A 13,846-nucleotide genomic window follows, 5' to 3' on the forward strand; every position below is an offset into this window, starting at 1 on the left:
GGTATACTGACACAAAAACATGATAGTTCAGAGTACTGGAGTTTTGTTGCCAAGTACACCAATAATTTTGGTGATGCCTCTGTTCATCAGAGATTGGGTTAGCTCTGCAGACAGGACCCCAGAATACATGCCACCTAAGCAAATAGAGCTGAAACAGACTTAAAATCAACAAATGTCAATAAATATACTCTGAAGCGCTATTCTTTTATGTGTATGTACTAAACATCATAAACCTACCATATAAATATATTTTGGCCTCATCATGAAAATAAGGGATGCCCAACCATGGGATCATGGCCATACAAAATAGAAGCATTCACTGTTTGTTTTCCTTTTTAGGAGAAATCTACAAAGCCTCACAGCATCTTGTACTATAAAGGCCCAAGAGAATGCAAAAAATGTCAGTTGGTGATACAATTAGAAGTCTAGCACCAAATCTGATAAACTTTGGCAGTGAGAAGTTTAGCACTTTTACTGTGACTTGATTAGCAAGTGTATAGCTCTAAAGGCTGCTTCAGAGCAGCTTTATGCAGAGTTTCTGTTGCAGGAGCTAACATCTGTCATCAGCACTCCAAGCCTAGTGAAACAAAATCATCTAGTGCTGAAATCTATGTGCCAGATCAGCAGTTTCCTTCCATCCTAGGCAGACATTTACACTTCATTGTAGGAGCAAATTGCTCCTAAACCACAAAAGAAAGAAAAGAAAGTAAAGAAGAGAATAGAAAGGGAATTAAGGAAGCTTTAGGAGCAATTTGCAGAATAGATCATAATTATGATTTTTAAAACTTTTGTTAATCCTTTTATTGCACAAACAATTTTGGAACTGGATAATTACCAGTTTTCTTGGCCTTGACAGAATCTTAGATTTTGCAGTCCACATTCATGACCCAAACCATGGGATAGAGTCAGAGAACTAATGTTTTGACAGAGCCACCATCCTTCAGACCTTCATTTGCAGTGACCTCTGGTCAGGCAGGGCAATGGACAAAAGAAAGACAGCGGTAAGTCTCAAAATCAGCTGTGGATGATTCTGATGCTGATGAACTTGAGCCCAGTGAACATTTTAAGGCTATGCTGGAGTCTTTTGTGCTTTCTTCCCCATCCTAGTCTGAAGTGCTGAAGGAGAGAGGTGCTCCAGGAGCTGCTGAAAGGCAGGTGGTAACAGCATCTCTTTGGGGAGTGAGTTGCTGCCAATAGGATGAAGCAGGCTAAACATGGCACCAAAGGGCTCTGGTGTTTCCAGCCCCACCAGCCTTTGCTAGGTTCTTAAAGATCCTCTTAGGGCTGTAACCTAGCCCCACCACTGCTCATGTGGCAGTGCTGTGATTTGGATGCTGCACCTGAAATATGGGCCACCAGCACCCAAAGCGCACCACAGACCCATTACTCATGAACTACAACATACAGGAGTCCAATCCTGAGTCCTTCCAGACTACCAAGTACAAAGTTCCCACTTAGGCAAAGAAGTGTGCAGTAAAATAAGGCATCTGTGACTGCTGTCTGACAGGGAACAAGACAACAGCATGCCAGGGAAGGACTATCCTACTGCTGCTCTTCTGAAGCAATAGCAGTGGCTTTCATTTTGCAGCCCCTTTTGAGCCCTTCTCAATTCCACTGAGGCTGAAGGATTCACTCCAGCTGTGCTCAGTGAAAGAGAGCAGCTCAGCTTTTAAGTACAGCACCCTTGCCTCTGCCCTCCACACCACAGCAAAACCTTTGGCTCCTGCAGAGAGATGTAGTTCCTATTGCTCTCTGACCGCAAACTCAGTCCTCCTCATTGAACATGCTCCCAAGGAAGCTGCCCTGACATGAGCAGCTGGAACGACCATGTGAAGGGAAGAACATCATTATTCTGGAAAACAAAGAATCCTTTGTCTGAAACTTGCCTGTGAGGATTGCAAACATCCAATGACACCAATACAGAATCCAGGCAGTTTTCCCGTATCGTATCTATCTATCTATCTATCTATCTTATAAGGAAACCTGGAGTTCCACCATTAGCTGCTGCTCTGTACGCACAACTACTGTGATACATCATCTACAGATGAAAGGTGATCAACAGGAAAATGCTCAGCTAAGGCTTGATTTTTGGTATATGTGCTTATGTTTGAAGCCATCATGGTATGCTGCTTATATTGCAATACAGAACATCAGCAGAGTAACAGCTGAAATGAGCAGAAGTCCAGCTTCTATCAGTTCTATTAATTCTGTGTGTTATCATGATAATAAAGCCTGGAGACTTTAATTAACTAATACTGATTTTTTTTTTTCCCAAGCATTCTAGTGTTTGTCCTGTCTCAACATTTGTATCTAGAGGTGGAGGACATCAAATTCACCCATGACACAATTCCTGGGAAGTCACAAGAGCTATTCCACAGATTCATTTATCTTCCTCATACTGTTCTCAGGATGTCAGCAAGTGGGATGATTGGCATAAAAGATGGAAAATAAGATTTCAGACCTCACTTTCGTTCTTGAAGGTGCTGTGGTCTATGGAAGTAACTGTGTTTATGGCTGTCTTGGCTGGGGAGATTGCTGTTGCCATGTCACATCTGTGTTAGTGATGAATCAGGGAAATGGTTAGGGCTTTGCAAAATGATGGAATTTCATGTTTATTCTGGTTTTCAAAATACAAACTGAAAGAGTATCAGCAGCGTGCTGATCCTGTAAAGATACAAATCAAGAGGAGAAAGGCCACAGATCAAACTGACCAGGCAGGGCTAATCAGGCAATGTTGAACCCAAACTGTAGTCTTAGAAGCCCCCAGTGAGGAATCTTAGTTCCAGTAGACTTGGGCAACTGGATCTGCTCAGAAGATCTGTGAAATCATTCTGGATGCCTACTCTTCAGCCCAAGATGGATATGTTAGGCTAGCAAGTTGCTCTGAGTAAATATGCATTATTGCAAACCTTCACTCCTGCATTTACATGCAATATTTTCTCTCCACTCTTAGTGTACCGAAAGTGATTTTTTAAAAGCTAAATATTCTGACTCATGCAGTGTGTTATTATGTTTAAGACCCCACAAAATTATTCTACAATTTGCAAGATGGAATGATATGAATACACCGACTCTGTAGAGAACAAGATGTATGCTTCATCAAGAATCTAGAAATTAAACTTGCACTCTGTAAGACAAGCTGTAGCATCAACCGTGAAGCTTTCCTTCAAGACTGTCCTGACCACTATAATGCCAAAACACAAGTAAAATCTTACATTTTCTAAGATTATTATCTCCTTCACTAATGAAAGCCAAAAAGTTCAATTATGAAGAGTTTAACCACTGTCTGAGTGTACAGAATTTGGCAGAAAATGCCAGTAGTATGGGTTTTTTATACACTTTCCCCTGTTTTCTACTTAACTTTCCCTAAAGAATACAATGAAGGGAACCAGAAGTTCATTTTCATGTTCTTTATTAGAAGTGTCATTTAACTTGACACACAGAAGAACAAGAGCAGAGACGGCTGCAGTCAGGATGAAAATTGGTTGTATCTTAAAAATGCAATGCAGAAAGCTACTTTTTAACCTATTCAATTGCCAAGAAAGTTAATGTCTAGGTCATACACAAAGTTTCCTATTTTGAGATCATTTGAGTTAAACAAATTCCTTATCTCAGATGCAATTTATGGTTACATGAAGGGCTACATGAAGATAAACTATTCCCAAAGGGAAAATTTTCTTGGTCCTATACTAAGTGTGCTCACTAACTATGTTGCTCAATGTAACCAAATCAGTATCTTCAGTCTCCCTAGTATTCCTATTCCACTGTGCATTAGTGGAAGAACAAGGTGCTTATCAACCACACTGTGACCTCTGACTGCTCAGAATTTCACCTTGGCACAGAACTCTCTATTCTTCATAAGAACTGAGGTTTATGAAGTTATTGCTTGAAATGGAAATTTGCCATACATCTTCCTAGCATTAGATGTATATATAGGTATTTGGTACAAGGCAGTTCATGGAATGTATGGATATGATTATGTCCACAAATGGAATCAAAACAGAAAGGGTTTTTGGACTACTTTGTGTCTTGTCACTGACTCTGACTGTATTTTCCGGAGAAAAAAGGTCACAAAACTGAAGAGTTTCTAATGAGAATGAGATGTTGATGATTAAAATTAATACTGTGACTAATCCCCTTTTTTTTGTTTTAATCACATGTGCTGAAGCTAATGTCTTTGGGGATGGTTTTATTAAATATGTCTTTGGAGTGGGATGAGTTTCTTGAAAATAATTTGGTGGTTTTTTTATTACACTAAGATGTTCAGGAAAGCTTCCTCTGTGCTTACCTTATTTATACCTGAAATCTGAATCATCTGAAATGTACATTTAACTCTGTTAGAAATTTGTGATCCTTTTGCTCCCTCTAACAAAAAAGTGGGCTTATGTTGTACATGTCCAAATTACCTCTAGTAAAATGGATATGATTGCATAATGGCTTTTCTAACTCTTCACACTACATTTAGATTCTATGATTTTGATTATGTTTCATCCTGGGTCTCCTTTGTTGTCACTGGGGCACTGAAATTAATATAATACTTGTATGCCTACAACCCCAGCTTTATAACCAGCATTTATAGAGCACAGCCTACTTCTAGAAGGTCAAAGAAAGGTAAGTATGAATAGCAAGCCTAATGCCAGCAGGCCTAACTACACTGTACCACACTATGAATTTACATTACAAACTTTTAGAAGCTCACAAATCACAAAAGGCTGAAAACCCACATGTTGTCTCCTAGGTGCCCGAGATGAAAAGGGCTTCAGAACAAATCTACAAAACCAGAAATAGGAAGAAAACCAGGAGAGCTGAGATGAGAGGAAAACAATTTCAAAGTCTGATGTTAAGTTACTACAAATCAAGGGGAAAAACTCTCCACAGATGATGTTAAATAAATACAGAGGACTGACACAGGCTGCAAGATAGGCAGGGAGGGTGATAAAAAGGGACACTTTGAAGCTCTGTGTATTATAGGAGGATTAATAATTTTCCAGCACTGTGGTTAGCATATAATCACAGCAGCCTCCCACATTAAGTAATAGCATGTGGTTGTCAGGAAGGTGTGTGCACCACAGAAACATGCCAGGGTTAGAAGCCAAGCGTCCCAAATGCATTTGTATCATCTGCAGCCAAAGGCACTCTCCCAAGCCCAGCCCTTGGTGTCAGCTGCCTGGGGGTCACCTTCCCTCTGGGCTGCTCCTGCACCCAATCCCCTCCACCCATCCTTCATCACCTCCCTGCCTGTCATATGTCCTGTGCCTGCAGCCAAGAACTTTCCTCCTGAGGAATTTTTTATTTTTTTTTTCCCAAAAGAATCATCAAGTTATAAAATTTAACATTAGAGCATGCAGAAAACTTTTAATGAAAAAATGTTTGGCCACCTCACCACAACCAGTCTGCAGAAATGTCCTGTTATGGCTCATGTTCATTGGTATGGTTGTTTTGGGTACAAGTAATTTGGGGACACTGGATGTTAACTCCCTAGAAAGCGAGGAAGCTATGGCAGAGAAGGATGCAGCTGGGACTAGAAATCAAACCTAAAAGGCAACAAACAGGTCCTCCCCTTGTCGGAATCCGTGGTATTGATGATTCTGAGGTTGTAGAAAGTCTCTGTCTTTCTGCCCTGTTGCCAAAGAAGGAGCCAAAATTCGTCTGTGCGGTTTTCAAGGTTGTTTCTTCTTGCTTATCTCTAACGTGTTCTGCTGCCCTGCCGCAGGTCTGTCCTGCAGGGCAGCGTGTGGGGCTCTGCCCCCAGTGGGATGTTACAAACATTATACACCAGAAACTACCTGTGCTGTATTTACAATAATGTGCCAATATCTGTCACCTACGTTGAACTGTGTGTCCCCAGCCCAAACCAATAGAAAAATGCCAACACTACAGTGAAACATGGAGGGCATGAAGAAGGAGAAAAAGGACAAGACACACACAATTTCCTCCATCTTGTCCCCTTTGAACCCCTAATCTAGAATCCTAAAATTCTACTTTTGCACCCATGCCACACTTAATTATTACTCATATCAAACACTCAGAGCTTGTAATTCATCCTGTAAGATTGAAAACTCTTTTCCATGGACAGAGATCAGAGACCGTGTCTCTCGGGGCTCTGTACAGGGGGGTTCCTGACCCCTGCCAGGGTCCCAGACCTTCCAGGACAGCCAGAGGGAAGCTCTGGATTCCCACATCCTCTGTCCCTTTTTTCAAATGCAATCAAATACCTCATGCAATGCAGCCACCACACATCTTGAGTTGCACATCTGGAGCAGTATAATGCAGGAGAGAATGACCCCACTTAACACCATCCCTCAGTGTCCTCACTCACTACATCAATTCAGCTTTTTGACAAAGGTATGTGTGATCTTCACCTTTACTAACTGGAGGAATATCAAGCCCTTTTTTTTGGTATGAGATGAAAGCTCCACAGACATCCACAAGAAAGAATAGAAACAAAATACATCTATTTTGTACAAACTGTTCTCTATACCATTACTATAATTACATACTGTAACTCAAGAACTAATTTCACCCACTTTCCCCTTTACACAATGCTTTCCCAGACTTTTCTGAGATGGCCACTGCAGGCTCAGAGGTAAGAGCATGCCATGTGGAACCAGACTCTGTGCCTTCTGGTGTCTGTCTGTCCATCCCAACATGTGCTAAGAAGCAGAGACAGGACCTACAGTTTCCTTTGTGACAGCAGACTTTGCTTCCTGAGTGGCCTCTCTCTAAATTTAAGGTTGACACTGCCTGATTCTCTGATACAGAATAGTACTTTTTGCATATTCTAACACTAATTTAGCCTAAATTGCACTGAATAAGATCACATTTTATAATAAAATTCATTGTGATAATGTGGTTTGCAACAAAGAGCCACTGTTTGTACTTCCCTATGGATTCAGACCACATCACTTTTCCAGGTATAAGAAATTTGTAGTCTGCATGCAGACTACAAAGGCTATACTATATATTTATACATACATATATATATATATATATATATATATATATATAAAGGTGTTTACTGTGTATAATGTACGTATACACACTTACACAAGACTAAAAGGAAGGCAGCTAGGACAATTACTGTCTTCACTAGACATATATTGCCAAGAGGAATACTACAAAGAAAGTGTCTATTGTAGTAGATAACGCTGCACAATGCCACCGTCAGTTTTAATTGCTCTCACTTACTCAAATGCCCGTAGGAAAAGCGTCTTGTTCCTGTAAAGCCAAAGGTCTGACTTTGAGATACAAGTCTCCTATCTATGATTTACTTGGCTTCCATCAATAAAAGACTGTGGATCAGGATTGTGGTTTCCTTTGAATATTCATCCGAGAAGTTAGAAAACTATGTTTAAAAAAGCAAACAGATCATTAAATCTTCCCCCAAACAAACCTGATTTTTAAAGAGACTTGGAGCCAAAATTCTCTCTGTGTTTTACACTCTAGCATTTCAGTAAGAATTTGTGAGTTCAAGCCAGATCAAACTAAATCTCTAGAAGAATATATTGCTTTTTCTATAAAGTTTTTTTCTATAAAGACTATAAAGTGAAGTTGTATGTTGCCAGGAATTTGACTCAAATGAAAATTATTCCATTATTTTATTGAAAGGTGTCTTTTCTTTAAAAGTAACACTTTCCACTTTCCATGTTGTCATTAAGAAAATAAAAAATCTTTATTGTCTCATGTGTAGTCTGTGGCTTGTAATATGCAGGAGGTCAGACTAAATCCCTCTATAATCCTTTTGAGCTTTAGTCCATGAACTTTTTGTTTATTCTGTTTCCTATAAAGTATTTCCGTTTTAAGGGAAGAGCAATGCTTAGATAAGAAAGCAGGTTTAAAAACTTCCCAGCAAGCCAGGGGAAGAAGTCTCTTCTAATGCCTTAAAGGCAAATAGCAATGGATTTAGGAAGGAATTTGTTACATCTGTCTAAAGGCATCTGAAATTTAGGAATCTGGGCTAAACCAGTCTCCTAGGGACCTCATATTGCCAGCAGAGTGAACAGCACTGACGCCAGCAAGGAAATTACCTCATTCCAAGCAAGGTCTCCCAGATAGGTGGGCTGAATTGTTTTCGGGGAGGACTGACTGTGAGAAGCTAAAATGACTCAGTTCAGCAATACCTGACTTTTGAATAAGTAACATCAGATTAAACAAAGGTGATTTCTGAGGGTGTGGATAGCTTCTCTCGATTGTATATGGCAGTCACTGAGCTATCTAAGGAGTTGTTAGAAGAAATGAAAAAATATTTGGGGGGATTTTTATAAAAAAGCTACTTAGAGTGTGTTGGCACTGCTGGCAATAAGTTTCAGGGTAGACACAGCACATAAATCTAAGGATGATACAAGTAAGGGCAAGCAATAGTACATACACAGTATAGAGCTGTGATGCTGTAAATTATCTCCAAACCCTAGATTAATATAAGAATAAAGAAATAAAACAGGAATCTATAAATCAAAAATTGTAACATTAAAAAATCCCCTGGACCTGTGCTTTTCTTTCTTCTTCTATTTTTGCAGAGATAAGGAAGTATTTTTTTTACTCCAGAAGACACTATATCTTGAACAGACTTGCAAAAACTCAGTAATACTTAATCATGTCTGGAAAGTTGCAGTATCTACCTTTTTAGACTTTAGCACATAGTGCTGTGTCCCTCTCTCTTTGGACATTTAGTTACTGTTTTGCTCAATAATCTGTTTAAGAATCAAATAGGCCAGATTACCATTCCTGTGCACCTTATGTAGTCACTTAAATCAAATCAAAGGGAATTTTCACATAATTGGTTTTCACAGGCTTTGAAAAGCTCAGCTGATTTTTAAAATGGGTATTTCTCATATGACTTTACACTGTTCCAAAACAAAATAAATAAAAATTTACATTCTTTCCTTAGGGGAAAGAAGAAAAGAAAAAAAAAAAAAGGCAAAACACACTTTCTCTCTGAATGACTGTTAAATACCAGACATCCTTTAATTCAGGGTAAAAGAAGCAAAAAGTTAAAAAGAAAAAATCTCAGATTTTGTTTTTTCTACAAAATCCAGGTCAGGACCAGTGCGCCATTCTCCACTTACATAAAACTGTTCATTGGAAAGAGAAAGTATGTCTTTGGTAGCCTGGATGTCTACTAGTCCCATATATACTCTATCAACAGGAAAAGTACCTATTTTACAGGGACTCCCCACAAGTATGACTGTTCTAATTCCTTCACATAACAGCTCTGTTTTCATACTGTTTGCAGTAGTCTGAATTACCATCTGTCATTTACCTCTGTAGATTTGCCCAAACACACAGTTGCATGCAGTGAACTCAGATTTCCTATTGCAAACATCCATGTGAAAAGTAGACTGTAAGCATGAAGTGCTGTATCTCATTTCATTTGCTGATACTAAATGTGTAAGTAACTAAATTTACAATAACGTTTACTCTGGCATGCACGCACACTCACTTTTTGAAGCCCTATGGTGTAATTTAGAGTAAAAACAAAAAAGCAAACCTTGAAGAAAAGGAGTTTTAAAGGGAGAAGCTTATGGGCCCACAGACAGGGATTTTACCAGCAGGATACTCCCTTGGGTGGGCTGAATAAAGGTAACAGGCATTCTTTTTCTTTAGTAAGCGGTGCACTTTCCTAACTTGTGTGGGAAATTGCTGAATAGTTTTGAGTGTTGCACTGCTGTGTTTGTTTCTGCTCTGGAATGTAATTCGGATATTGTTCGAGAGTTAAAAAAAAAAATAACAACAAACTTCAGAGCGAGTTCCTGCAAACTCCACGAGTTCCTAGTGTACATATGAATGGGAAGGGACAATCTTCCTGCATGCCAGAGGAGAAGGACAGCTTTTGATGGCAGGTCATTCAGCTATAGGGTGCCACAGGAATTAACTGTATCTTATGCAAAAGATAGCTTCCTCTGGTCTTAACTGAAAGCTCCCACCCAGGGGGTCTGGCAGGAATCTCAGTAGCATTTCTATTTTGTTCAGCAGTATTTGGTTGACCAGTTCAAATGCACCTGTTTTCATAGAAACTGTTCTCTTTGTTCAGTGTACATTCCAGCACAGTATTAAAAAGCACTGAACATGGTCAAAAGGTCACTGGTTGTGTCTCAACATAGCTTATGTTCCACTCTACAAACTGATTCAAAACTGCCATTTCTCTCCAGCCTGCTGTAGAGCATCTAGGTAATAGTAAGGAAGCTGCACATGCTTGCACAGGAATACTGGGGAGGAGCAGTTTTCCAATCAGCTTTGCCATTGTACCAGATGCAGAGTGCCTGGGATAACCAAACCTCAGCCCAGTCAGTAATTTATTGTCACATTATAATTATTCCTCAGATGGCTTTTTTGGCTATCTGTTGACAAAGTCACTGCTCTTCTCCAGAAATGTTGCAGCTGGTGTGCTTTCATACTGAGGGTCTGACAGATTTGTTTCCCCACACAACCTCTTTCCCATGACTGGACAAACCTGCCTTTGGTTTAATTAGAAGCTGTTGGATATGCCCAGCCTCTATCATAGTGCTCTATGAGGCCCTGGTAGATTCTTTGCGGCATTAATTGCAGAGTCAGCAGGAGTGGGAGCAAGTCTTTCCTGTATCCAGTCAGGGCTTGGATGTGTTTTATCCCTCACTTCCTCTTCCCATGTTCTGCAGCTACAAAGAATTCCATACGGCAATAGTCTTCACACCCAGCTCAGTGCTCAATGAGACAAGAGTTTGAAAAGGCTGAAGTTAAAAGCAAAAGACCTAATAAAACAAATGACAATAGCCAAAGTGCTGTGCAGAGACCCTGTATTTTCAGAGCTGCTTTGGCAGCTCTGCCCTACCCAGAATTTCTCATGCACTATGAATAAGCTCCTGCTCTCAAAGATCTGTAGGTCTCAGCTTCTCTCAGATGCTTGCTAAATTTTTGGCATCCTCTACTTTTCTCATACATTTTCCTAACACCTGACAAGCTTTCCTGTGATGTAGTTGGTGCTGTAGGGCAGAGACCCCCTATTCATCTTTGCCTGCATCTACTTCTGTCTTCCTGGTTTTGCTTGTGGCTAGCACATTCCTGCCATCACAGTCCTCATCCATGTGATAAAAATAGTAACAACAGAGATTTGATGAAGGGTGAAGAGGTGCTGTAAATGGAGTAGACAAACATAACAAGCTTAGATCCAGCTTGCTGCTTCAGTAAAACTAGCCCTTTGCTGGCATAATAATTTTGTATTTCATACTCCTCCTGCACTGCATTTGGTGTGAGATCTATATTCTGAAGAAAAAGGATCCAGCCACAGACTGTTTGTACTAAGCTACCAAGAAGCTTCAGAAACCCCATTAATCATTGGACCTTTGTTCCATGTCTGCAGCGTCCTGAGGATTCATGCCTTGCCTATGGTATCTTCACTTGCTGTCACCCTCCCACTACAGTGAGGAAGAGGACTGAAATGTCCAATAGTCCCATTTTGACAAACTGAGGGATAGAAAATCCTTTAAAATAAGTCTAAATATCCAAGTGAGCACAGTCTACCTCTGCACTGTTGCCAAGACCTGCTCTGTAAACACTAGACAACCCCACCCCAGCTGGGAAAGAAGGGTTTGAGGCTTTTAATGAGTGTCATGGCCATTTCTTCAGGGGCAAACCCAACGCTTTCCCTACTTTGTATCGAGCTCATTGTAGGTCTGCGTGGCAGAGTCTTTTCCAGTGCATAATGGTATGCCTAAGTGGATGCCTGGTTGTTGTTCGTAAATTAAGTGTCTTTTGTTTTTCCACCGGGAATCTTGGAGTGTCGCACTGATTGTCTGTTATCTGTCAAGGCATCAGTCAGCAACCCAGCAACTCTCTGCTGGAGACTGCCCTGCTTTTACAATTAGCAATAAAAAGCTTTTGTCGCTGCACAATGATGCTTCTGAGGTCTGGTGCAGGGTTTTAGGAGGGTTTTCTTAATCAACAATAAGGTAAAAAGCATACATATTCTGTTTGCTTTAACAGTGAACTGGAAAAGAAAATATTTAGCTGAAAGATGAAGAAACACTTCTACATTCTATAGTAATTATACTGATGCAGATGAATGAGGTTTCTCATTTCTTACATTTTCATGCATTGCCTCATGATCTCTAATAAATTTAATGTGAAATGTTTTGAGGTACACTTCTACAAGATACATGAATAACTGAAATTTTAATTTACAGTTATTATTACTAAGTTATAATTTAATTTTAATTTTAAGTTTAAAAGAAACTTGACCAGAACAATATCAGCTTCCCTTCACTGTGTTATTTATATAAAAAACTCTTTCAGAAAAAAAATCAAGCACTTAATAGACAAACTGGACACAATTAGGGTCACTTGATCCTCCTCCTAAACAATATTAAGGCCCACACGTACTAATCATGAATCAGTCAGGGGACAGCAATGTTAATCCTAATTATGTATAGCTTATTTGAGTACATTAAAAATGCAATTTAAGGCTACATCGGTCAGGAAAATTCTAGGTACATTACTAGTTCATGTGAAGCATTAAGCCGTCTCACTTCTATCAGCTGTGGTCACAGGATCTTGTATGTGTTGAAATATAGGTTATGCAGACTGTAATTCTGTCTTTAAAGAGCCTCTTATTTTGTGAAGGCTTAAATTTGTATTAGATATCTGGGGCTGAGGAGGGATTTGACGAAGAGTAGTAGACTTCATTTTCTTGTCCTCTCAATGCCATATTTGTGCCATGAAAAATTGTGAGCAGAGTGTGTGTACTGGGAGTGTAAATAATGGGAAAAGATATAGAGAACAAGACTGAGGAGAAGTAACAGGAAAATTTTGTGAAGATATTGATAGTATATTGCACCTCGTAAAATGGATAAATGGTAGGAACGTGGAAAAGTGCGGAAGAGGAAAGACAGTTTAATTTAGAAAATGCTGCAAGACAGAACTTGTGAAAATAAAAAATACTGTCACGCTTTTTTTTTTACTTTTGTAATCACCTACAAAAGGAATAGATAAAAAAAAAATACATAAAACAATCCTTGAAAATCTGGTTCAGGTTTACACATCATCTAGGAGACTAGTGTACTCTTATAAACTCTACTGACTGAAACTATTAAACAAATCATGGGAGTACTGCACAGAAATATAGCTTATTGAGAAATTTTAAAAAGGTTGTACACACAACATGCAAAGTTCTTTGAGACATCTGTCCCTTTTAATGGGTTCCAAATTCTATCAAAAATCTGTTGCATTCTGTTGCAATAGTAATAGAAACTCAAGTAAGCAAAAAAAGTGTTGGAGTGCATTGCAGTTATCCAAATATAAAACACTCTGTTGGGATTATAATGAGTTTCCAAGAAATGCAGCAGCTGCAGTTTTTAAATCAGCTTGACAGGAAAAAAGCTTTTATTAAACACAGAAAGTCTCCTCTAGACAATATACCGCCCTTTCTGGGTGAGAGCCGTCACTCATTTTTAGCTTTGAATAGTTACATGTACATATATATACAGACACGTGTATGAGGTCTGCATTTTAACACTTAATGTTCATTGACCGCCCCCCCAAAATTTGTATGAGATTATTCATAGTTTTCAATGTATTTGTATATGTAAGACAAGTTTATAGATACAAACTAAATTTTGCTAACTTACACAAAGATTTTTTTTCCCCATGTAGTGGACATGGGGCAGGAAACATTTGATGAAATCAAGAAGAAAAATAAAATGTTTAGAGCATTCAGCTGTAGATAACAAAATCTTGGTTTCGGTGAAGCTGCATATTAATTTGGTTTAATTTATTATGTTTTGCCTCTACCATTAGAATATGTAAGTAATGTAAATAAGATTTTTCTTACATAGTCTCTAGTAACTTTCAGTCATGCATTGTATGTGATATTAAT

This window comes from Taeniopygia guttata, chromosome 3 (assembly GCF_048771995.1).
Source record: "Taeniopygia guttata chromosome 3, bTaeGut7.mat, whole genome shotgun sequence".
NCBI lineage: Eukaryota > Metazoa > Chordata > Aves > Passeriformes > Estrildidae > Taeniopygia > Taeniopygia guttata.